The sequence below is a fragment of the Diabrotica virgifera genome, chromosome 9 (assembly GCF_917563875.1).
Source record: "Diabrotica virgifera virgifera chromosome 9, PGI_DIABVI_V3a".
Taxonomy (NCBI): domain Eukaryota; kingdom Metazoa; phylum Arthropoda; class Insecta; order Coleoptera; family Chrysomelidae; genus Diabrotica; species Diabrotica virgifera.
This window is the reverse complement of record NC_065451.1, coordinates 185,771,459-185,794,808: the sequence shown is the minus strand read 5'-3', so window position 1 is coordinate 185,794,808 and position 23,350 is coordinate 185,771,459. Positions and strand designations below refer to the sequence as shown.

General features: G+C 33.2%; 1 protein-coding gene and 1 long non-coding RNA gene across 2 annotated transcripts in view; both read left to right on the top strand.

Annotated features, from left to right (window-relative positions):
• Positions 1-23,350, top strand: part of LOC126891812 (uncharacterized) — a 999,773-nt gene that overhangs the window by 228,652 nt on the left and 747,771 nt on the right. The window lies entirely within an intron of this gene.
• On the top strand, positions 12,427-20,631 carry LOC126891814 (uncharacterized). Its single transcript, XR_007700584.1, has 2 exons — positions 12,427-14,855; positions 20,530-20,631. It is a non-coding gene; the product is annotated as an uncharacterized LOC126891814 (long non-coding RNA).

The window sequence follows — 23,350 nt, the reverse complement described above, 5'->3', positions numbered from 1 at the left end:
TTCTTAAGAAAAAAAGTAGGGATATGACGTGTGGAGAATGCTTGTGATTGGAGAGGAGACCGATGGAAGGAGATTGAGTAGTTGACTCTCAGATTGATGAGGGAAAAATATTTAATGTGTAATTAAGATCGGAAGCAACCGGTCCAGTTCGAAAGTAGTATTTTTGTGTAAAGTGGTTAATTTGGTGGCCGTGGAAGCAGATTCATGTTGAGACGAAATCGTGATCAAGTCTAGAAGTACAAACTCCTTGTGTCCGAATAGATTCCAGTTTCTGTCTGGAACGAGTAGCCGGTTTATATCAACTTGCACGAGATATCGAGCTGAGAGAAGAAATCTTGGAACTATAAAGATTGATATTGTTTGTATCGAGTCAGAGATTTAATTGAGGAGAGAATTCGAGCGAGTGCTGTTTTTGTTAGTGAAACAGTTTGAAGGAGAAGGACAGTCGCATTATCAGAGGAGCACGTTGTGGTAATACAATAAAAATAAATAATGAGTAAATACATGCTGTATTAACTTTTGGATGCCAATCATGTGTATCAACAGACAGACAAACAAGAAATCTACAACAAAATTGATTGAAAAACGACAATCAGTTTGGTGAATTCATTTACAAAAAATAAAATATATTCTTACTCTTATGAAGCTTAGCTTGTGAAAGAGGAAGGGTTAGTCTATCGATATTATTTAAAAAAAATTAGCAAAAGCACTTTTAAATAATTACAAAATCATTTTGCAAAAATATGTCTATTTTTTTTTATTATAAACATTTAGAAAAAGTAGTTAACCATAGCCTGCAGGAAAATGATGTTTTCATATTTGGAAAGTTTGCATTTTTTCACAATTAAAAAAGATGTCTTAGGATATTTGGGATAAAGTTAGTCCCTTTGTTTTTTAACACAACATATTTGTTCATAAAAATTTAGAGATCTTATTACCGTTATTTGAAAGAACAGATTTTAAAGGTTTAATGTGCCAAATTCGAAAAAGTTTTCCTTTCAACGTAATTGTCCACAAATCTTTAAACGCGCGGAAGCGATGGAGGGGGAAGGAGCTGTCAACTTAATATCTGGTTCTTGTGTGTAGATTTCCCCAAAAGTTCAATTTTAAAAAAGTCATTAACATTTATAAAAACATTGAAATACTGCAATTTCAAAGCAACAAATAAGAACACAAACAATAAAAAAAACGCCATTTTGAAGACTTTTAAAATAAATGACAAGTTTTTTATTGTAAAATATCTAGGCGTCACACTTTATAGAACACTCACCTTCAAAAGCCATCTTACAAACGCAGCCGGTAAACTGAGAACAAGAAACAATATAATAACAAAACTTGCTGGAACAACTTGGGGTGCTTCTTCAGATACTCTTCGGACGTCTGCTCTAGCTTTGGTTTTTTCAGTGGCAGAATATTGTGCACCAGTATGGCTAAATAGTACACATACAAACAAAATTGATGTCCAACTTAATCAAACCATGAGAATAATCACTGGAACAATAAAATCAACCCCAGTGAGATGGCTGTCTACTTTGAGCAATATTGCTCCATTAGATCTACGCCGTACATCATTAGTAAGAGAGTACCAGAAAATTGTAGCCAACATACAATTACCAATCCATCTAGACATACCAGACATCTCAAAAGAGCACCAGCGACTGAGGTCTAGAAATCCTTCAATCAGATCTGCCCAAACAATTGGCGATTCCTATGATATACAAAGGCAATACAAGACAAGGCGGATGCCAACAATTGCAGCAGACTATATTCAGATATCCACCCCAACCCAGGGTTTCATCAGATCGGGTCTGCCCCGGTCCACCTGGGCGAGGCTTAATCGCATACGTACCGGACATGGTAAATGTGCTGATTATCTGTTCAAATGGGGTCGTGCGGAAAGTCCACAGTGCGATTGTGGATCACCTAGACAGACCACAAGTCATTGTGTTTCAGATTTCCTAAATCGTGTCTACCTTGGAAACCTCCAGGACTTTGTGGAATGCTCCCCAGAAGCAGTTGAATGGCTATGTAAATTGGACATTAATATTTAGGTTCATTCATTATATTTTAGTGTTTGAATTATATATTATATTTGTGTACTTATCGTACTGTGAAAGTCCATATATATATATAGTGGCTAAAACACCCCCGTGGGGGTAGCGCCGCCTTTACAGGCTCTCTAGATCCATGTTTTCGAGGTGGATCAGTCCTCCGTTCTTCTCTTTCTTAAACTGCATTACATATCCGGTTCCAGCTCCTTCTGTCTCTTGCTTTTTCTTCTGCATTTCTAATACCCATGCCCTCTAGATCTCGCTTCACCTCTTCCAGCCATTTGGACCTCGGTCTTCCTCTTCGTCTCCTTCCGGCCGGAGACCACTTTGTCACTATGTTTATTATCGCTTCTTCTCCTGCTCTCCATACATGCCCAAGCCATCTCAATCTTTGTCTCTTTATTCTCCTGACTATATCTTGTCCCTTCAATTCCTCATTTATTTCGTTATTTCTTCGACTCCTGTATTCACCCTCTGCTGTTTTTATTGGTCCTAATATTGCCCGAATTATTTTTCTCTCAGTTCTTCTCAAATTTTCTTCGTCTGTCTTGGTCATTGTCATCACTTCTGCTCCATACATTAATGTCGGTCTAATTAACGTTTCATAGAGCCTTAATTTAGTAGTTTTTGTTAATATTTTGCTTTTTATCATTTTTTTGTTGGCTTGGAATGCTCTATTTATTGCCAATGTTTTCTCTTTTATTTCGTTTTCTCTTGTTCCATCACTTGACAGCATGACTCCCAGGTACTTATATTTACTTACTTCTTCAAATTTGTATCTTCCCACTTTAACCTCTCTATTAGTAGGATTTTTCCCTAATCTTAAAATTTTTGTTTTGTTTTCGTTAATACTCAGACCCACTGTTTTTCCTTCTTGAATGAGTTCCTCTACCATTTGCGTTAATATATCTCTTCTCTTTGCCATTATCACAACGTCATCGGCATATGCTACAATTTGACCTCCTCTATTTCTGAGTGTACCTTTGTTCATTTTTCTGGTAATATATTCTATTGCCATGTTGAATAGTGTTGTGGATAAACCATCACCCTGCCTCACTCCTTTGTTTGTTTCAAACTCTTCTGTTTCCCCTATTTGCGTTTTTACACTCGCTCTGGTATGGCTCATCGTCATTTTTATAAGTTTTCTTAATTTAAGCGGTACCTGTAGCATTTTTAATATTTCCAATAGTTGGTTTCGTTTGATGGAATCAAAAGCTTGTTTAAAATCTACGAAAAGTATTTCTAAGTTTATGTTAGCTTCGTTCGCCTTCTCCATTATTTGTTTTAGTATGTATATCGCATCTATTGTGGATTTTCCTTTCCTGAATCCACACTGATATTGACCAATCTTATTCTCTGCTGCTTCTTGTAATCTTCTTTGTATTATGGTTGACAATACCTTATATACTGTACTCAGTAATGTTATTCCCCTGTAATTTTGACATTCTTGTTGGTTTCCCTTTTTATGTATCGTTATTATTTGGCCTGTTTGCCATTCTTTTGGCATTTTTTCTTCTTTCCAGATGTTTACTATCAGTTTGTGTATTTCCCTATGCAACGGTTTCCCTCCTAGTTTTATGAGTTCGCTGTTTATGTTATCTTTTCCGGGTGCTCTTCCGTTTTTGTTATTTTTAATTATTTCAATTACTTCTTCGAGTGTTGGCTCCTTCATTCCATTATTTTCCCACTCTTCCTCCATTTCTGTAATCTCTTCTGTTTCATTTTCTGCCAGTAACTCCTTGAAGTGTTCCATCCAGACTTTCATATATGGTTGATCTTGTGTTACTATTTGCCCTTGTTTATTTTTAACTCCATTTACTTTTGGTTTGAAACCTCTGTTCTGTTCTCTGATTTTTGTGTAGAATTTCTTGGTGTTCTGAGTCTTACTTTCCGCCTCAATTTCCTCCAACTGACTATCCATGAATTTTCTCTTTTGTTCTCTTATTACTTTGTTGCTTGCCTTTCTTTTTTGCTCGTACATGTCTCTATGTTCATTTTTGTGAGTCCGCATCCACTGATTTCGTGCTTTTACTTTTTCTTCAACTGCTTCTTTACATTCTGTATTGAACCAGTCCTTCTTTCTTGTAATTTGCTTCGTCCCTAATGTAGTCTCAGCCGTGTGGTTAATTGCTTTTTTAATATCACCCCATATTTCTTCGAGATCATCTCTTTCCTTATTCAGTGCGGCAATTCTTTTACCTATTTCATGTTCATACTTTTGTATCTCTTTTGCTTCCTTCAATTTTTCGATATTCCACCTCTTGTTCCTCTCTTTCTGCCTTCTCATTACTTTCATCTTTTGTCTCAGCTTTGCTACCACCAGGAAATGGTCTGAGTCTCCGCATGCACCTCTGTAGCTTCTCACATCCATTATACTTGATTGTCTTCTTTTCGATATTAATATGTGGTCTATTTGTGACTCTGTTTTTTGGTCTGGAGAAACCCATGTGACTTTGTGTTTTCTTTGATGCTTGAACATTGTACTGCTGATAGACATATTATTTCCTGTCGCCATATTGCATATTCTGTGCCCGTTGTCATTCGTTTTCTCATGTATTGTATGTTTGCCTGCTATTTGCTGTATATAATCCTCCTTTCCTATTTGTGCATTAAAATCGCCCAATATTAATATCACATCTTCTTTTGGTATTTTTTCTAGCTCTTCTTCCATAGTGTCGTAGAAATGATCTTTTTCCTCCTCTTTCGCATTTTCTGTCGGTGCATAAACATTTAGTAGGGATATGTTTGCCTGTTTAGCTTCAATCCTTAGGTAAGCTATTCTTTTGTTTATTAGTCTGACTTCCATTATTTTGTCTCTCATATTTCCAATTACTATGAATCCTACCCCATGTTGTCCTTGCTTTTCTTCCCCTGAGTATATGAAGGTACTATTCTGTTGATCTATTTGTCCTTTCCCTTTCCATCTAATTTCCTGCAGTGCTGCTATTTCCACCTTATACTGTATCAGAACTGATGTAATTTCTTCCAGTTTTCCTGCTCTAAGTAATGTTCTTATATTCCATGACGCTATTCTTATAACACCTCCCTCTCTTTTTTTCTTTTTTGTATTACCCTTTCTTTCTTTCTTTTTGCTAATCTTGCTTGTTCTCATATCCTTTTGTATCATTGCCTTGTCCATTTTTCGTGCCATTGTCGTCATAATGTGTTTCCGTTCCAATTCTAGTTTTTTAATGTTTGATTTTCGTTTACTTTCTTTATTTTTTCTCTTGGATCTAGTTCTGTGTCTCCGTTTGGTGATCTTTCACTCACTGTTCTCGTTCCAGTTTTATTCTTTGTAGTTTCGGTCATATTATCATCTCTCAAATCTTCGGAATCGCTGTTCCATCTTTTGACCTGGTCTATATCGTACTCTTCTCCGTTAATTATTAACTTATTATATTTTATCTTTGCGTTGTACCCTTTCATCCTTGCCTCTTTCATGTGTTTTATAAGTGTTTTACGTTGTTCGATTACGGTTTTTGGATAGTCTTCGTTAACAAACCATTTCGAGCCTTTTAATTTCCATGAAGCTTTAAGAATTTCCGTTCTTGTATTCCCACTTCTTAGCTCTACCAGGACTGGTCTTTCAGGATTTCTAGTTTTGTCTCCTATTCTTCTAATTTCTGTGACCTCTTGGTTGGCTTTGCAAGGTATTTCCATTTTGTTGATGATGTCTTGTACTTTGTTTACCAGTATTTGTGTGTCCTCATCGCTTGTTTCTTCAATGCCGTGTATTATCAGGTTTTTTCTCTTCATATCCCTTTCTATTTGTTCTATTCTATTTTTATGTTGATGCAGCTCTTGTTTAAGAAGTTCATTTTCATTTTTAAGTTCCTGATTCGTATTTTTTAGTTGTTCCAGCTCACTTTGGATCCCATCTAATTTTTCTTCTATTCTCATTCCTCTATCTTCCATTCTATCTAGTTTTTCCCGCAGTTCCTTTATAAATTCCTCCATTTCTTCTTAGTGAGAGTTTCCACAAGTTCCGCGTCTCCCGTACAGTTCGTGTTAAAGACCTGCTCAATCCAGCCCCAACCCGTACGAGAGCTAGCTTACCTTGCTTCTTTCTCACTTTTCTTTATTTCGAATAATTCTGGAGCCGCCTCTGTATTTTGGCGTTTGCCCTGTCAGCGACAGTTCTTATCAGGACTTGTTTTTGTTCTCGAATTAAATAAAATATAGATGTAAATAAATGGTATATCCTTATCGTAAAAATGGACAATATACGGAAATTAATTAAATAGTCGATTAATATTCAGAACTTACTTAGGTAATCAGAAGCCTGTTTGTTCACTTAAACACTGGTGTTAATCACTTTAATTAAATGACTTTGTTTTCGCTAAAAATAGCCAATTTATTACGAGTGTAACTTCGATGCTACTGTTCTAAACAATGCCAGAACCGGACTCCTGTGAAAGTCCATACGCTAGATAAATATAACAAGTTTTTTATTCTCAAAGTTTCAACTGTTTCAGTTTTTGCTGATAGACCAAAGAATCGAACTTGCTATAGAGTCCATACTACTAAAAACAACTATATTCTGCTGGTAGAGTCAGCGTCACGAGAAAAGAGAATTTTCCTAGACTATTCTTTTTTCCAATAAGGATATTTCCATTTATTTCATTGTCAACTAGCTCCTAAAAGAGAATAATATTATTAGGTACATACACTTATCGGCACGAAAAACGGGCACCCTAAAAAATGGGTCATTTTGACGTCTCGTATGTCCTAAATCTGTTGTCCGATTTAAGTAATTCTTTTAATATGTTATAGCCTTATTCGGTAACAATATCGCTGTAAGGATATTGTTGCTAAACAGGTAAAATTTCATTGTATACCGGGTGTACCAATCAAACTGGGTTTTTTTCTCAATTTCCACAACACCCTGTGGAATATTCTAGCCTTTATAAAATATTAAAATTAAATCCCAACTATACCCCAGGTTTTCTTAACATTCTGTTTTTTTATTCATTCGCTCACGTTGGATAATAAAAAAGTTAAGAACTGTAACAACTAGCAATATTCTTTATCAATACAGGGCTTTCTAAATAAGTGCGACAAACTTTAAGCGGCAATTCTACATGAAAAAATAATACCGTTTGCTTTATAAACCTATGTCCGCAAATGCTTCTTTTCCGAGATACGGGATGTTGAATTTTGTCTTACAAACTGACGATTTATTTATGGCTCTGTCTAGGTATACGTTAACGTGTACGCAAATAAAATAATTAGGTACACTCGAGTTAAACTTCATCAAGCCAGTGACGTCATTATTTAGCATGCGCAGTGACTGTATATTTAGTACACGCTATTTTAATGTTTAGTGTTTGTTTGATAGAAAAATATTTGTTATTAAGGGAAGGGAAGCAGAACTATTCAGATGTTTCGAACTTAATTGTAATAAATCAAAGTATATATAAAAACATATATGAAGGTTAACAAAATAAATATGTATTTAGTTGACAAGACAGGTACAAAATATTGTTAAAATAATTTTTATACGTAAGCTTATTATTATTATTGTGAAAGGAAGGTCTTCCTTTTATTTTAATTTTCGATGCTAATACTGTTTCGCTTATAACTAAAAAAATATATATATTAATAATTTGCAGTCTTTTATATTTTTCATACTGTTTTAATATGTTGTTTAACTCATTAAAAGAACTAAATAATTGTCTACACTCTATAGTTAATTTAAAAACAAACACTAAACAAATAAAAAATAAGAAATCTCTTTACTAATCAATATTAAAATATAAACACAACGCGATTAGACAAATTCTAACACTCTGACTCTCTGGCACTCGCGGTATAATACCTACTTACCACAGCATACACTCAAATGTGCGTGGCAGACGCATATGCACAGGTAAAGATAGGAAACAGAACATCGATGCCATTTAGTATAACATCAGGGCTTAGACAAGGAGACCCTTTATCACCATTGCTATTCAATTTGGCTTTAGAATACGCAATAAGTAAAATATCGTCTGAACTAACAGGGGGTTTCGCAAATCGAGGATCAAAACTATTGTTGGCCTTTGCCGATGATCTAGATGCAGTCGCTCATTCTATAAGAGACGTAAGAGAGGTATTTTCACAGCTCGAGGAGGAAACAGGTAAGCTGGGCCTTCGAATAAATGAAGAGAAGACGAAATATATGCTGGTGACCAAAAATCCAAGACCAAGAGTTAGGCAGAACGTAACTATTAATGACCACAACTTTGAAGTAGTAAAAGAGTTTAAATATCTGGGAGCAGTAATCACAGAGGACAATCACATAGAAAAAGGGGTCTTAGCAAGAATAGCTGCGGGAAATAGAGCATTATACTCCCTATCATCGTTATTAAGATCTAAGCTGCTGAAAAGACAATCTAAATTAAGACTGTACATGTCAATTATTCGCCCAGTTGTTACATATGGGAGTGAAACATGGACTCTACATCAGCGAGAAATAAATAAATTGCTGATATTTGACAGGAAAGTCCTCAGAATGATATTTGGTCCTCAAATACATGAATTGACAGGAGAGTGGAGAAGGCGCCGCAATGCTGAATTGGTGACTCTATATGGTACGGAAAACATCGTCAGACATATAAAAGCTAATCGGATAAGATGGGCAGGTCATGTAGTAAGATCAAAGGAAGACATAGTGCTAAAGACAGTGTTCTTCGAGAGACCAGACGGTAGAAGATCAGTGGGCCGTCCCAGAAAAAGATGGAACGAGGATGTTGAAACCGATCTATCTAGGATTGGGGTACAACAATGGCAAATCGAAGCGTAAGATCGCAGACGATGGAGGGCCATAGTGGATGCGGCGAGGACTCACCCCGAGTTGTAAAGCCAGTCAAGAAGAAGAAGACAGCATACACGCAATTCAAGTTAGCGTGTATGCAAAAAACCAGTAACAGTGCACGCTAAATAGTGACGTTACTGAGTTGATGACGTTTCGCGTGTACCTAACTTTTTATTTGCGTACACGCTAGCGTGTACCTAGACACAGCGTTTATTTATTGCTCTAAAACTGGTTGAGATATGCAAATGATATTTGGTAGGTTTAAGAGGTAGTTATTCCGCATTTTTTGACATACAATTAAGAATTTATATTCACCATTAGCGTGCATACGGGCCATATTACCCGATCACATTACCCGCATGCACACGAATGGTGAATATAAAATTCCTAATTGTATGTTAAAAATACGCAATAAGTACTCTTAAAACCTACCAAATTTCATTTGCATATCTCAACCGGTTTTAGAGCAATAAATAAATCGTTAGTTTGTAAGAAAAAATTCAACATCCCGTATCTCGAAAACGAGGCATTTGCGGACATAGGTTTATCAAGCAAACAGCCATTATTTTTTCATGCAGAATTACTCCTTAAAGATTGTCGCTCTAATTTAGAAACACTCTGTATTGATAAAGAACATGGAGTTGTTAAAGTCCCTAACTTTTTTATTATCCAACACAAGCGAATAAATAAAAAAAAAGGATGTTAATAAAACCTGGGGCTATAGTTGGGTTTTAATTTCAATATTTTATAAAGGCTAAAATATTCCAAAGGGTGTTGTAAAAATTGAGGAAAAAACCCTAGTTTGATTGGTACACCCGGTATACAATGAAAATTTACCTGTCTAACAACAATATTATTATAGCGGTATTGTTACAGAGTAAGGCTATAAAATATTAAAAAAAACTACTTAAATTGGACAACAGGTTTAGGAGATACGAGCTATCAAAAATTACCCATTTTTTGGGGTGCCCGTTTTTCGTGCCGGTGAGTGTAGTTTTACAACGAAGCTATCTGTTATTAAATTCTTATTTAATTTGTAAATTATACTAAAGTCTGATCAATATCCTGTTTTAATAAAAGGATATGAGGAAAAAGACAATATATCACGTCAGTTCGATAATTTAACGAGAGTTAATTTTCCCGTTTTACAAGTTGCACTCGAGAGCATTCGAAGGATGCTGGATGCAAAAAGTCTTATTCACCGACTCGAAATTGATTCAATTTCCATGAATAATACTTGCATTAAGTGGGAATCGCAGAGGAGTGCTAATTAGCCGCTTTTCTCTAAAGGAAAATTCGAAATTTCAGGAGTTCGGGAGAAGGTCGAGGTTTCGAATCGAGCGTTTATCCGCGGGTACGTACATTTTGGGGTTTTGGAAAAATGTAATTGGCACGTAGGCAGAATTTGAGAGATCTCATTAGGAAATGCATATTTCGGTTTTCCCTTTTTGCCTTTAAGCAATAGATATACCAAGTTTTATTATGAATATCGAATTTTCTATCTTGTGAACCATAAACAGTTATTTTCTTCCTTGTTTGCTGCTACTTGTGTGTACTGATGTGGTATAGTTGGGAAAATCTATATAAGATATGTTTTAAGTTTTGAACAATTTTATCACAATATAATATAGGGTATTAGCCCGATACGAAGACACTGACATTTGACCCTGAATTAGAAACGTGATGTATTAATATTATATGGGGTATAAATGCAGTGTAGGTGAATTTAGTATTAGAGTTAATTATTAGATACTTGAGTAGTACAAATGTATTGGCATAGGTTAATGTGATGTTATTGTAAACACTTATGGTTGAATCACCGGTTATTCCATTTAAATAAATATAATGTTAGCTGAACAACAGAGTTTTAATTAATTTGGACCTAGAAGGCATTATACACACTTATTTATGACACTGAACTATGTTCGAGCTCAAAAGGGACGCACTGTGCATAATAATTAACAATTTATCCAATGGTGTTCAATTGCCATCAATTCAAATAATACTGTTGATAATATAGTGCTGAAAACTGCAACACGAGGGTCTCCTTCGACTTAGTCAATATCTCATTTCTCATCCTTACCATACTTTCCCAAGTTGCAAGCAAACTTAATAAATTGTTTAAAAATATATTAGTTAAGTTTTGTTTAACAATGGTACACATGACGCATAACCCTCTAATAGCTGATATCCAAGTGAAGCTAAAAAAGTCAAAGAAAGCCCCAAAACACCAAAATTGCTGATATCTCGGCATCCAACAAAACGCTAACAGAAAATAACCTGAATAATCAGCTAAAGAGTTCAACAAATGAAAACAATACAGAAATATGGAACACGTTTAAAGATCTTACCTGGAAAGTAATGGAAAAATATGTAACGATGCAGAGGCACAAAAAACAACAATGGATGACTTATGAACTCCTGGAATTGATGGAGCAGAGAAGAAAACTGAAAGATAACAAGACAGAATACAAAGAAAAACAGAAACTAATTAAACAAAAAATAAAGGTAGCTAAAGAAAAATGGATGGAGGATAAATGCAAGGAATTAGAAAAGTTGAATGAAAAACATGATACGTTTAATATGTTTAAAAAAGTTAGAGAAGTAGCTGGCCTTTATCATAAGAAAACTCCGCATACTATAACCGATGCGTCGGAAAAAATGATAATAGACGAACACGAAATTCGAACTACCTGGTATAATTACATAAATGAACTGTATAATGATGATAGACTCGAAGAACTGGGGACTTTAGATGAAGGTGAAGGACCAGAAATACTAAAATCAGAAATACTACATGCTACAAAATTGGCAAAAAACAAGAAAGCCGTTGGTTCTGACAACATACCTACAGAAATGTTAAAGCTCTTAAATGAGGAAAGCATTGGAATACTAGTCAAACTTTTCAATGATGTTTATTCGACTGGTGATATCCCTGAAGATTGGTTAAAGTTCGAATTCATAACCCTACCAAAAAAACAATGTCAGAAAAACTGTAGCGATTATAGAATGATAAGCCAAGCCTTATAAGCCACACTTTGAAAATCTTTCTACGTATCATCCACAGTAGAATCAGAGATAAATGTGAAGAAGACAAGGACGAAACACAATTTGGCTTCATAAATGGACTGGGAACCCGGGACGCATTCTTTGCACTAAATCTATTATTGCAGAAATGCCGAGATCAAAGGAAAGTCGAACGAAACGAAAGGATAAAGGAGTTGATAGTCAAGATGTACGAATCATAGAAAAATTATACTGGCGTCAAACAGCGACAGCTTGCATAAATGGAAAATCAACAGAAATATGCAAAATACAAAGAGCTGTCAGACAGGGTGGTATACTGTCCCCACTGTTATTCAATTTATATTCAGATAGAATATTTAAGAAAGCGCTGCATAATTTGGAATGGGGTGTGAAAGTTAATGGAATTCTGATAAATACAATCAGATATGCAGATGATACAGTTATTTTAAGTGATGATATGAATGGATTACAACATCTTTTAAATGCCATTGACACAGTGGGAAGATAGTTTGGCCTAAACATAAACTGTTCAAAAACAAAATTCATGGTAAATATAGTAATGAAACACAGACTTACTCACAATCATTTAATTATACTTTGACGACCGGTTTCGATCTCTACAATATACAGATCATCTTCAGGTCGGCGTTACAAGTAGTTAAATGCTACAATAAGAGAAAACTTGTGTTAGACCAGTGTCTGATTGAAGAGATGTTAATAGAAAGCCAAATTTAAAAAAATTTTTATAAAATTTTTTGACATAAAGGTTTGCAACTGTTGACATTTCAGAATATTGGTATATACAAAGTCAAACCTATGAGTAAAAATGCTCATAGTCATGTATGTGCAAATGGGTGCATACAGTTTGAATTTGTTGAAATTAAAATTTTTAACCATTAAAAAACAAAATAAACATAAACTGACTTAAATATGCTTCCAAATTCAAAGTAGTAATAATAAAAGAGATAGTAATATTGTTCTAATCTACTTACATGCCGTTACAAGGATTGCGTTGCAACTTAGTTGTTGTCATATTAGTACGTCCAAATTATGCTAATTGGTTTGTTGGGATAGTGATAGGGTAAACAGACATGTTACGTAGGTTAAACACAGTAAGATTTCGAATTTGGAATGGATCCTGAAGGAAGATGCGTATGTGAAACGGGTGATGTTTTGTTAGAATGGAGAAAGACAATGCTCCAGGAGTTGCGTATTAATTGTAGCAAAGTATGAAATGTTATTCTAGGCTCTTGTACAAATGTGATGGTCTTAGCTCGTAGATGTTATACGATGCGGGCAGAGGTCAAAGCATAGGAAATGACAAATAGGAAAATGTTGTCATAAATTAATCTAATTTAAGATATGTTGTTCTCAGTAAGTTAACTGAGGGATGTCATAAGTATAATAATATCACAATATTATGAAGTAGTAAGTGCCATACACTGTGAAACTATGAAGTGTATAGAAATTAAAGGAAAGCTAGTTAGTTAAATGAAAAAATATTAATATCAAAACATCGGTTAAGAAACTTTAAATTGAAAAATTGAAAAAGGTAAGAAATTGATAAAATTAAAGATTATTTTGTTTGAGCTATTGTATAATGGGATATGTACAAAGAAAAAGAAAGAAACGAAATATTAATGGAAGGGTGTAGGCACTTACTTGAGAATAGTTTTTAACTAAATAAATAAATTAACACATAACACATAGGGTTTAAAAGCACAAAGACATAACAATTATTGGTAAAAGGTTTTTTTAAGGGAGGTAGCACTACATTTCCCCAATTACTATTTAACTTAGTTTTTACTTCCTAAATTGAAGTCTAGTTTTTGTGTTTTCAAGAGGGAATATTGACAGTGTAGGCAGATGTAGGTTATCTGAAATGTCAAAACACTTCTTCTCAAATGTTGTACAGTAGTTGCCTATTTTAATTAAATCTCTTAGTAACATAAAGTATACAGCATTTTCAAATTTTACAAAAAAGATAGTTGTTAATTTATAGCATTAATAACAAAATCTAAACTATATGTGTAACCACTATTGTGAAAAAACTGTTGTAACAATAATAAAAATACATGATTAATTATTCTACATTAGTATTCAAGTAGAGAAGAATTAAAGTAGAGAAGAAGTGTTGAGTTTAAGTTTAAGTAGGCGGTGCATAATCTAACGTACAAGCATATCACCTGTTGCATAATTGTAGATGAGTAAGATAAATTGATTAGCCTAGTCTATTTAAATTTAGTAAATGAAAACAGATATAAAACTTGAAAGTTATAACGAAGAAAAAGAAAAGAAAGTTGGTTGGTAGTATTGTTAATATTGTAGTCGTGGCAATGCCACGTCAACGAGGTCAAAGGAAGCGGAATGTTTAATGACAGGTGTGTGGAGGGAGGTAGGGGGGGTGTTAATTTAAAAGAGAACCTAAAGTTTGTTTAAATCCTATTTGTATTTAAGTATTGGTGCCAACCAACTTCCTCATGCGCCATAAATGGTAAGTTATAAATTTAAAGTATTTAATAGATTAAAAGGTTTTGATAACTTGTACAAAATAATCATGCACTTCCATAGCGGAACCTATTAAATTTATAAAGCTATAATATAAAATGTGTAGTCTTAGTGAATTCAAAATAATTTAGGGTGACATTTTTAAATTGAGAAACACGTGTTTAATGTTTAAGAATATTGCACTGATCAAACTCCGTATTAAATGTTCAAACGGTCAGGCACCTATGGGATATTAACAGAATGAGCTCAAATGCCATACCAGCAAATTTTCTGACATTTTAAAAAAGTTGTAGGTTACCATTTTTATATCACCACGTGGAAAAGTGCAGATGGTAATTGATTGTCCAGTAATGAAGCTAAGATGGGAAAATTGGCTGTGTACTGAGCTACAAAATCATCAAATTCAACAGGAAACGAACAATGGAAAATGGATTTGAATAAAATTAAAATTAGCGGGATTTTGGAAATTAAGAGTGAGTAGTTGTTGTAACTTTTTAAAAATTGTAAGAGTGTGTATAAGATTGTGAGTTGGAACTATGGAGTAGTTTGAATGAAAAGGCGGGTACGATAACTGCTGTTGGTGTATGTATATTGAAAGATAGATTTGAAATAAAATTTTAGATTTTGCAGGTTTGAAGTTTTAATTAGATGTCAGGTTGTGTACTGTACTAAGAGTGGGTTATTTTATAGTAAAACTGAATAAGCTGGTATAAATTCAAGCTCTAATTGGGCATTCAATGTATGTCTAGTAGGGTCCTTTAAAGATTTTAAAATCTCAAAATGTTCCAGGTTATTCAGGACGTGGCCCTTTTTGCAGATGTGAAGAATTTTGAAATCAATGTCCGGATTGAAATTATGGTTGGAGTTACGGATATGTTGGGAAAAATGAGACTGTCCAGATGTTGGGCGCTGTATGTATCTAAGATGTTCCTTCAATCTGGTGTCGAACGATCTAAAGGTTCTTCCGACGTAATATGACGAGCAGGTATGGCATTTAAGCTCATAAACTCCACAACACTCAGATCTATCACGACTGTCCTTGTTATTCAAGAAAACCAAACCTAAATTTGAATTAGTTCTAAAAGAAATATTACAGTAATCTTTAAAAATATGAGCTAATTTGTAAGAGAATTGACCTGTAAATGTTAATGATCTATATGGTTTTGGCTCCTGTTCGACTGGAATAGGCTGTGTATATACTCGATGTTCTAAAATTCTATTTGTTTTTTTGTGTAAAATTTTATTTACTAAGTCCACAGTATAACCATTATTAACTGCTATTTGTTGGATAATTCTTAATTCTTTATTAAATGAAGTTGAAGTCAATGGGATAGAGACAAGCCTGTTGATGTAACTATAAAAAGCAGCCAGTTTATGTTGTATGGGGTGGTGTGAATCGGCAGGGATAACTGTACCTGTATGTGTTGGTTTTCTATAAATACCAAAGTCAATCGTTCCATTTCTGAGTGTCAATGTAAGATCTAAAAAGTTCAAACTCTTTGAGTCATTCTGAATCTCTAAAGTAAATTTAATAGTGTCATGTAAAGTATTGAGGAAATCTAAGAAATCGTGAAGAATGTCAATTGTGCCATTCCATATTATTAAAGTATCGTCAACATACCTAGCGTAAAATTTAATATAATCTGTAAATGGATTATTTTTCACTATTTTATTAGATTCCAAGTCATTTAGAAAAATATCAGCTAATATCGGTGAAAGAGGAGATCCCATAGCTAGTCCGTCCGGCTGCACATATGTGGTGTTGTTGAAATTAAAGAAATTCTGACTCAGACACAAATTCAAAAGCTCTGTATACTCAATAATTTGATTAGGATGGTAATTATTATTCCACAAGTCTAAAGCAACAATACTGATAACTTCTTGTGTTGGAATGTTAGTAAAGAGATTAGTTATGTCTAAGGAAATCAATAAATCTTCATTACTAAGATTAACTTCTGTAATTTTATTTGTCAAACTTAAGTTGTTAGAGACTACATAATCGAATTTATTGTTGTAAAAGGTTTTAAGGAATTTGTTTAAGTGAGAAGCTAATGCATGAGTGGGAGAATCAGTAAAGGATACCACTGGTCTGATTGGTATGTTTTCAAAGACATCAGTCTTGTGTATTTTCATGAGACCATAGAGTCTGGGAACGTTTGCTTTAGATGGTAAAAGTTTCTTTTTAGTAGTATTATCAAAAACTTCAGTGATTTTATTGATGGCTGTTCTAACTTTAGTAGTGAAAGTATTAATATTGACAGATTTTGTTAGAAATTGGTTATCTAGTATAAAATTAGTGACTTTTTGATGGTAGTCTTGGGTGTGTAAGACAACTACAGTGCTGCCTTTATCTGCTTTAGTGATTGTAAGGTTATTTTCACTAATTTTCTTATCAATTGATTTAATGGTGTCCTTAAATTCATTGAGAGGGTTTCTGTGATAGCCCTTTCTGTTGTTACAAATAGCCTCCTTTTCTTTTTTCAGTAATACTTTCAAACTGCTCCTAATTTCTTCTGTGTTTTCCAGTGGTATTGATTGTAAGATACTTTCACTCTCAACTCCGAGTAGTTCTAGATTTCTAATTTGTTGTTTTTTAGAAGATTGGGGGGGATTGAATTTGAAACCTTTTTGGAGTAGAGACAGTTCATTATTTGAAAATACTACGTTAGAGTAATTTATGAAAGGGGTATAGAATGTATGTTGCTCAGAGCCATCGAAAATGTTGTCTGGGTCAGAAGATATAGATGTATTAATACTATGAGTTTGATCAGGAAGATCACTAAGACTAGTATTGGTAGTAACGTTTAATAATCGTTCAGAAGTATACAAATCAGAATTTGTAAAATTAGAAGGTGTTACAATATAAGAGCCATTACTGTTACTATCCACCACAAGTTGGTCATTGTTAAGTTGTGAAAACACAGATTGATTTGACAAAATAATATTGTTATTTACTCTATGTGTTATAAATTTAAGTTTCTTGATCTTGTCATGAAGTTTCCTATATTGTCTACTCCTATGAAAATTAATAGTCCCATGTAAATCACGCATACATTCATCAAACTCGAGCGCTGTCATTCTTCTATGTAAGCTGTTGTAGATTGTCTTCAGTTGCAAGTCAATGGTGTAGATATGTTGGTATAGTTTCCGAATCTCATCCCTAATGATGGATCTACCCAGAATTTTTACTTGTTTAGCCTTCGTTGCATTGAAGTTAAGTTCTCTTAGTCTACCTCTAGCATAACTAGGCAGCAGGTTGAGACGTAAACATTCGTTGTTATAAAAGATCTTAGATTTTTGTAACATTTTCTTGATGTTCAGCTCCTTGTAACGGTGTAGCAAAGTTGCTAGTCTTGCATTATTCAAATATTGAATGGGTTGCATATGTGAGTCCATATTAAATATAGTAATGAAACACAGACTTACTCACAATCATTTAATTATACTTTGACGACCGGTTTCGATCTCTACAATATACAGATCATCTTCAGGTCGGCGTTACAAGTAGTTAAATGCTACAATAAGAGAAAACTTGTGTTAGACCAGTGTCTGATTGAAGAGATGTTAATAGAAAGCCAAATTTAAAAAAATTTTTATAAAATTTTTTGACATAAAGGTTTGCAACTGTTGACATTTCAGAATATTGGTATATACAAAGTCAAACCTATGAGTAAAAATGCTCATAGTCATGTATGTGCAAATGGGTGCATACAGTTTGAATTTGTTGAAATTAAAATTTTTAACCATTAAAAAACAAAATAAACATAAACTGACTTAAATATGCTTCCAAATTCAAAGTAGTAATAATAAAAGAGATAGTAATATTGTTCTAATCTACTTACATGCCGTTACAAGGATTGCGTTGCAACTTAGTTGTTGTCATATTAGTACGTCCAAATTATGCTAATTGGTTTGTTGGGATAGTGATAGGGTAAACAGACATGTTACGTAGGTTAAACACAGTAAGATTTCGAATTTGGAATGGATCCTGAAGGAAGATGCGTATGTGAAACGGGTGATGTTTTGTTAGAATGGAGAAAGACAATGCTCCAGGAGTTGCGTATTAATTGTAGCAAAGTATGAAATGTTATTCTAGGCTCTTGTACAAATGTGATGGTCTTAGCTCGTAGATGTTATACGATGCGGGCAGAGGTCAAAGCATAGGAAATGACAAATAGGAAAATGTTGTCATAAATTAATCTAATTTAAGATATGTTGTTCTCAGTAAGTTAACTGAGGGATGTCATAAGTATAATAATATCACAATATTATGAAGTAGTAAGTGCCATACACTGTGAAACTATGAAGTGTATAGAAATTAAAGGAAAGCTAGTTAGTTAAATGAAAAAATATTAATATCAAAACATCGGTTAAGAAACTTTAAATTGAAAAATTGAAAAAGGTAAGAAATTGATAAAATTAAAGATTATTTTGTTTGAGCTATTGTATAATGGGATATGTACAAAGAAAAAGAAAGAAACGAAATATTAATGGAAGGGTGTAGGCACTTACTTGAGAATAGTTTTTAACTAAATAAATAAATTAACACATAACACATAGGGTTTAAAAGCACAAAGACATAACAATTATTGGTAAAAGGTTTTTTTAAGGGAGGTAGCACTACATTTCCCCAATTACTATTTAACTTAGTTTTTACTTCCTAAATTGAAGTCTAGTTTTTGTGTTTTCAAGAGGGAATATTGACAGTGTAGGCAGATGTAGGTTATCTGAAATGTCAAAACACTTCTTCTCAAATGTTGTACAGTAGTTGCCTATTTTAATTAAATCTCTTAGTAACATAAAGTATACAGCATTTTCAAATTTTACAAAAAAGATAGTTGTTAATTTATAGCATTAATAACAAAATCTAAACTATATGTGTAACCACTATTGTGAAAAAACTGTTGTAACAATAATAAAAATACATGATTAATTATTCTACATTAGTATTCAAGTAGAGAAGAATTAAAGTAGAGAAGAAGTGTTGAGTTTAAGTTTAAGTAGGCGGTGCATAATCTAACGTACAAGCATATCACCTGTTGCATAATTGTAGATGAGTAAGATAAATTGATTAGCCTAGTCTATTTAAATTTAGTAAATGAAAACAGATATAAAACTTGAAAGTTATAACGAAGAAAAAGAAAAGAAAGTTGGTTGGTAGTATTGTTAATATTGTAGTCGTGGCAATGCCACGTCAACGAGGTCAAAGGAAGCGGAATGTTTAATGACAGGTGTGTGGAGGGAGGTAGGGGGGGTGTTAATTTAAAAGAGAACCTAAAGTTTGTTTAAATCCTATTTGTATTTAAGTATTGGTGCCAACCAACTTCCTCATGCGCCATAAATGGTAAGTTATAAATTTAAAGTATTTAATAGATTAAAAGGTTTTGATAACTTGTACAAAATAATCATGCACTTCCATAGCGGAACCTATTAAATTTATAAAGCTATAATATAAAATGTGTAGTCTTAGTGAATTCAAAATAATTTAGGGTGACATTTTTAAATTGAGAAACACGTGTTTAATGTTTAAGAATATTGCACTGATCAAACTCCGTATTAAATGTTCAAACGGTCAGGCACCTATGGGATATTAACAGAATGAGCTCAACTGCCATACCAGCAAATTTTCTGACATTTTAAAAAAGTTGTAGGTTACCATTTTTATATCACCACGTGGAAAAGTGCAGATGGTAATTGATTGTCCAGTAATGAAGCTAAGATGGGAAAATTGGCTGTGTACTGAGCTACAAAATCATCAAATTCAACAGGAAACGAACAATGGAAAATGGATTTGAATAAAATTAAAATTAGCGGGATTTTGGAAATTAAGAGTGAGTAGTTGTTGTAACTTTTTAAAAATTGTAAGAGTGTGTATAAGATTGTGAGTTGGAACTATGGAGTAGTTTGAATGAAAAGTCGGGTACGATAACTGCTGTTGGTGTATGTATATTGAAAGATAGATTTGAAATAAAATTTTAGATTTTGCAGGTTTGAAGTTTTAATTAGATGTCAGGTTGTGTACTGTACTAAGAGTGGGTTATTTTATAGTAAAACTGAATAAGCTGGTATAAATTCAAGCTCTAATTGGGCATTCAATGTATGTCTAGTAGGGTCCTTTAAAGATTTTAAAATCTCAAAATGTTCCAGGTTATTCAGGACCAGGTTATTAATATCCCATAGGTGCCTGACCGTTTGAACATTTAATACGGAGTTTGATCAGTGCAATATTCTTAAACATTAAACACGTGTTTCTCAATTTAAAAATGTCACCCTAAATTATTTTGAATTCACTAAGACTACACATTTTATATTATAGCTTTATAAATTTAATAGGTTCCGCTATGGAAGTGCATGATTATTTTGTACAAGTTATCAAAACCTTTTAATCTATTAAATACTTTAAATTTATAACTTACCATTTATGGCGCATGAGGAAGTTGGTTGGCACCAATACTTAAATACAAATAGGATTTAAACAAACTTTAGGTTCTCTTTTAAATTAACACCCCCCCTACCTCCCTCCACACACCTGTCATTAAACATTCCGCTTCCTTTGACCTCGTTGACGTGGCATTGCCACGACTACAATATTAACAATACTACCAACCAACTTTCTTTTCTTTTTCTTCGTTATAACTTTCAAGTTTTATATCTGTTTTCATTTACTAAATTTAAATAGACTAGGCTAATCAATTTATCTTACTCATCTACAATTATGCAACAGGTGATATGCTTGTACGTTAGATTATGCACCGCCTACTTAAACTTAAACTCAACACTTCTTCTCTACTTTAATTCTTCTCTACTTGAATACTAATGTAGAATAATTAATCATGTATTTTTATTATTGTTACAACAGTTTTTTCACAATAGTGGTTACACATATAGTTTAGATTTTGTTATTAATGCTATAAATTAACAACTATCTTTTTTGTAAAATTTGAAAATGCTGTATACTTTATGTTACTAAGAGATTTAATTAAAATAGGCAACTACTGTACAACATTTGAGAAGAAGTGTTTTGACATTTCAGATAACCTACATCTGCCTACACTGTCAATATTCCCTCTTGAAAACACAAAAACTAGACTTCAATTTAGGAAGTAAAAACTAAGTTAAATAGTAATTGGGGAAATGTAGTGCTACCTCCCTTAAAAAAACCTTTTACCAATAATTGTTATGTCTTTGTGCTTTTAAACCCTATGTGTTATGTGTTAATTTATTTATTTAGTTAAAAACTATTCTCAAGTAAGTGCCTACACCCTTCCATTAATATTTCGTTTCTTTCTTTTTCTTTGTACATATCCCATTATACAATAGCTCAAACAAAATAATCTTTAATTTTATCAATTTCTTACCTTTTTCAATTTTTCAATTTAAAGTTTCTTAACCGATGTTTTGATATTAATATTTTTTCATTTAACTAACTAGCTTTCCTTTAATTTCTATACACTTCATAGTTTCACAGTGTATGGCACTTACTACTTCATAATATTGTGATATTATTATACTTATGACATCCCTCAGTTAACTTACTGAGAACAACATATCTTAAATTAGATTAATTTATGACAACATTTTCCTATTTGTCATTTCCTATGCTTTGACCTCTGCCCGCATCGTATAACATCTACGAGCTAAGACCATCACATTTGTACAAGAGCCTAGAATAACATTTCATACTTTGCTACAATTAATACGCAACTCCTGGAGCATTGTCTTTCTCCATTCTAACAAAACATCACCCGTTTCACATACGCATCTTCCTTCAGGATCCATTCCAAATTCGAAATCTTACTGTGTTTAACCTACGTAACATGTCTGTTTACCCTATCACTATCCCAACAAACCAATTAGCATAATTTGGACGTACTAATATGACAACAACTAAGTTGCAACGCAATCCTTGTAACGGCATGTAAGTAGATTAGAACAATATTACTATCTCTTTTATTATTACTACTTTGAATTTGGAAGCATATTTAAGTCAGTTTATGTTTATTTTGTTTTTTAATGGTTAAAAATTTTAATTTCAACAAATTCAAACTGTATGCACCCATTTGCACATACATGACTATGAGCATTTTTACTCATAGGTTTGACTTTGTATATACCAATATTCTGAAATGTCAACAGTTGCAAACCTTTATGTCAAAAAATTTTATAAAAATTTTTTTAAATTTGGCTTTCTATTAACATCTCTTCAATCAGACACTGGTCTAACACAAGTTTTCTCTTATTGTAGCATTTAACTACTTGTAACGCCGACCTGAAGATGATCTGTATATTGTAGAGATCGAAACCGGTCGTCAAAGTATAATTAAATGATTGTGAGTAAGTCTGTGTTTCATTACTATATTTAATATGGACTCACATATGCAACCCATTCAATATTTGAATAATGCAAGACTAGCAACTTTGCTACACCGTTACAAGGAGCTGAACATCAAGAAAATGTTACAAAAATCTAAGATCTTTTATAACAACGAATGTTTACGTCTCAACCTGCTGCCTAGTTATGCTAGAGGTAGACTAAGAGAACTTAACTTCAATGCAACGAAGGCTAAACAAGTAAAAATTCTGGGTAGATCCATCATTAGGGATGAGATTCGGAAACTATACCAACATATCTACACCATTGACTTGCAACTGAAGACAATCTACAACAGCTTACATAGAAGAATGACAGCGCTCGAGTTTGATGAATGTATGCGTGATTTACATGGGACTATTAATTTTCATAGGAGTAGACAATATATGAAACTTCATGACAAGATCAAGAAACTTAAATTTATAACACATAGAGTAAATAACAATATTATTTTGTCAAATCAATCTGTGTTTTCACAACTTAACAATGACCAACTTGTGGTGGATAGTAACAGTAATGGCTCTTATATTGTAACACCTTCTAATTTTACAAATTCTGATTTGTATACTTCTGAACGATTATTAAACGTTACTACCA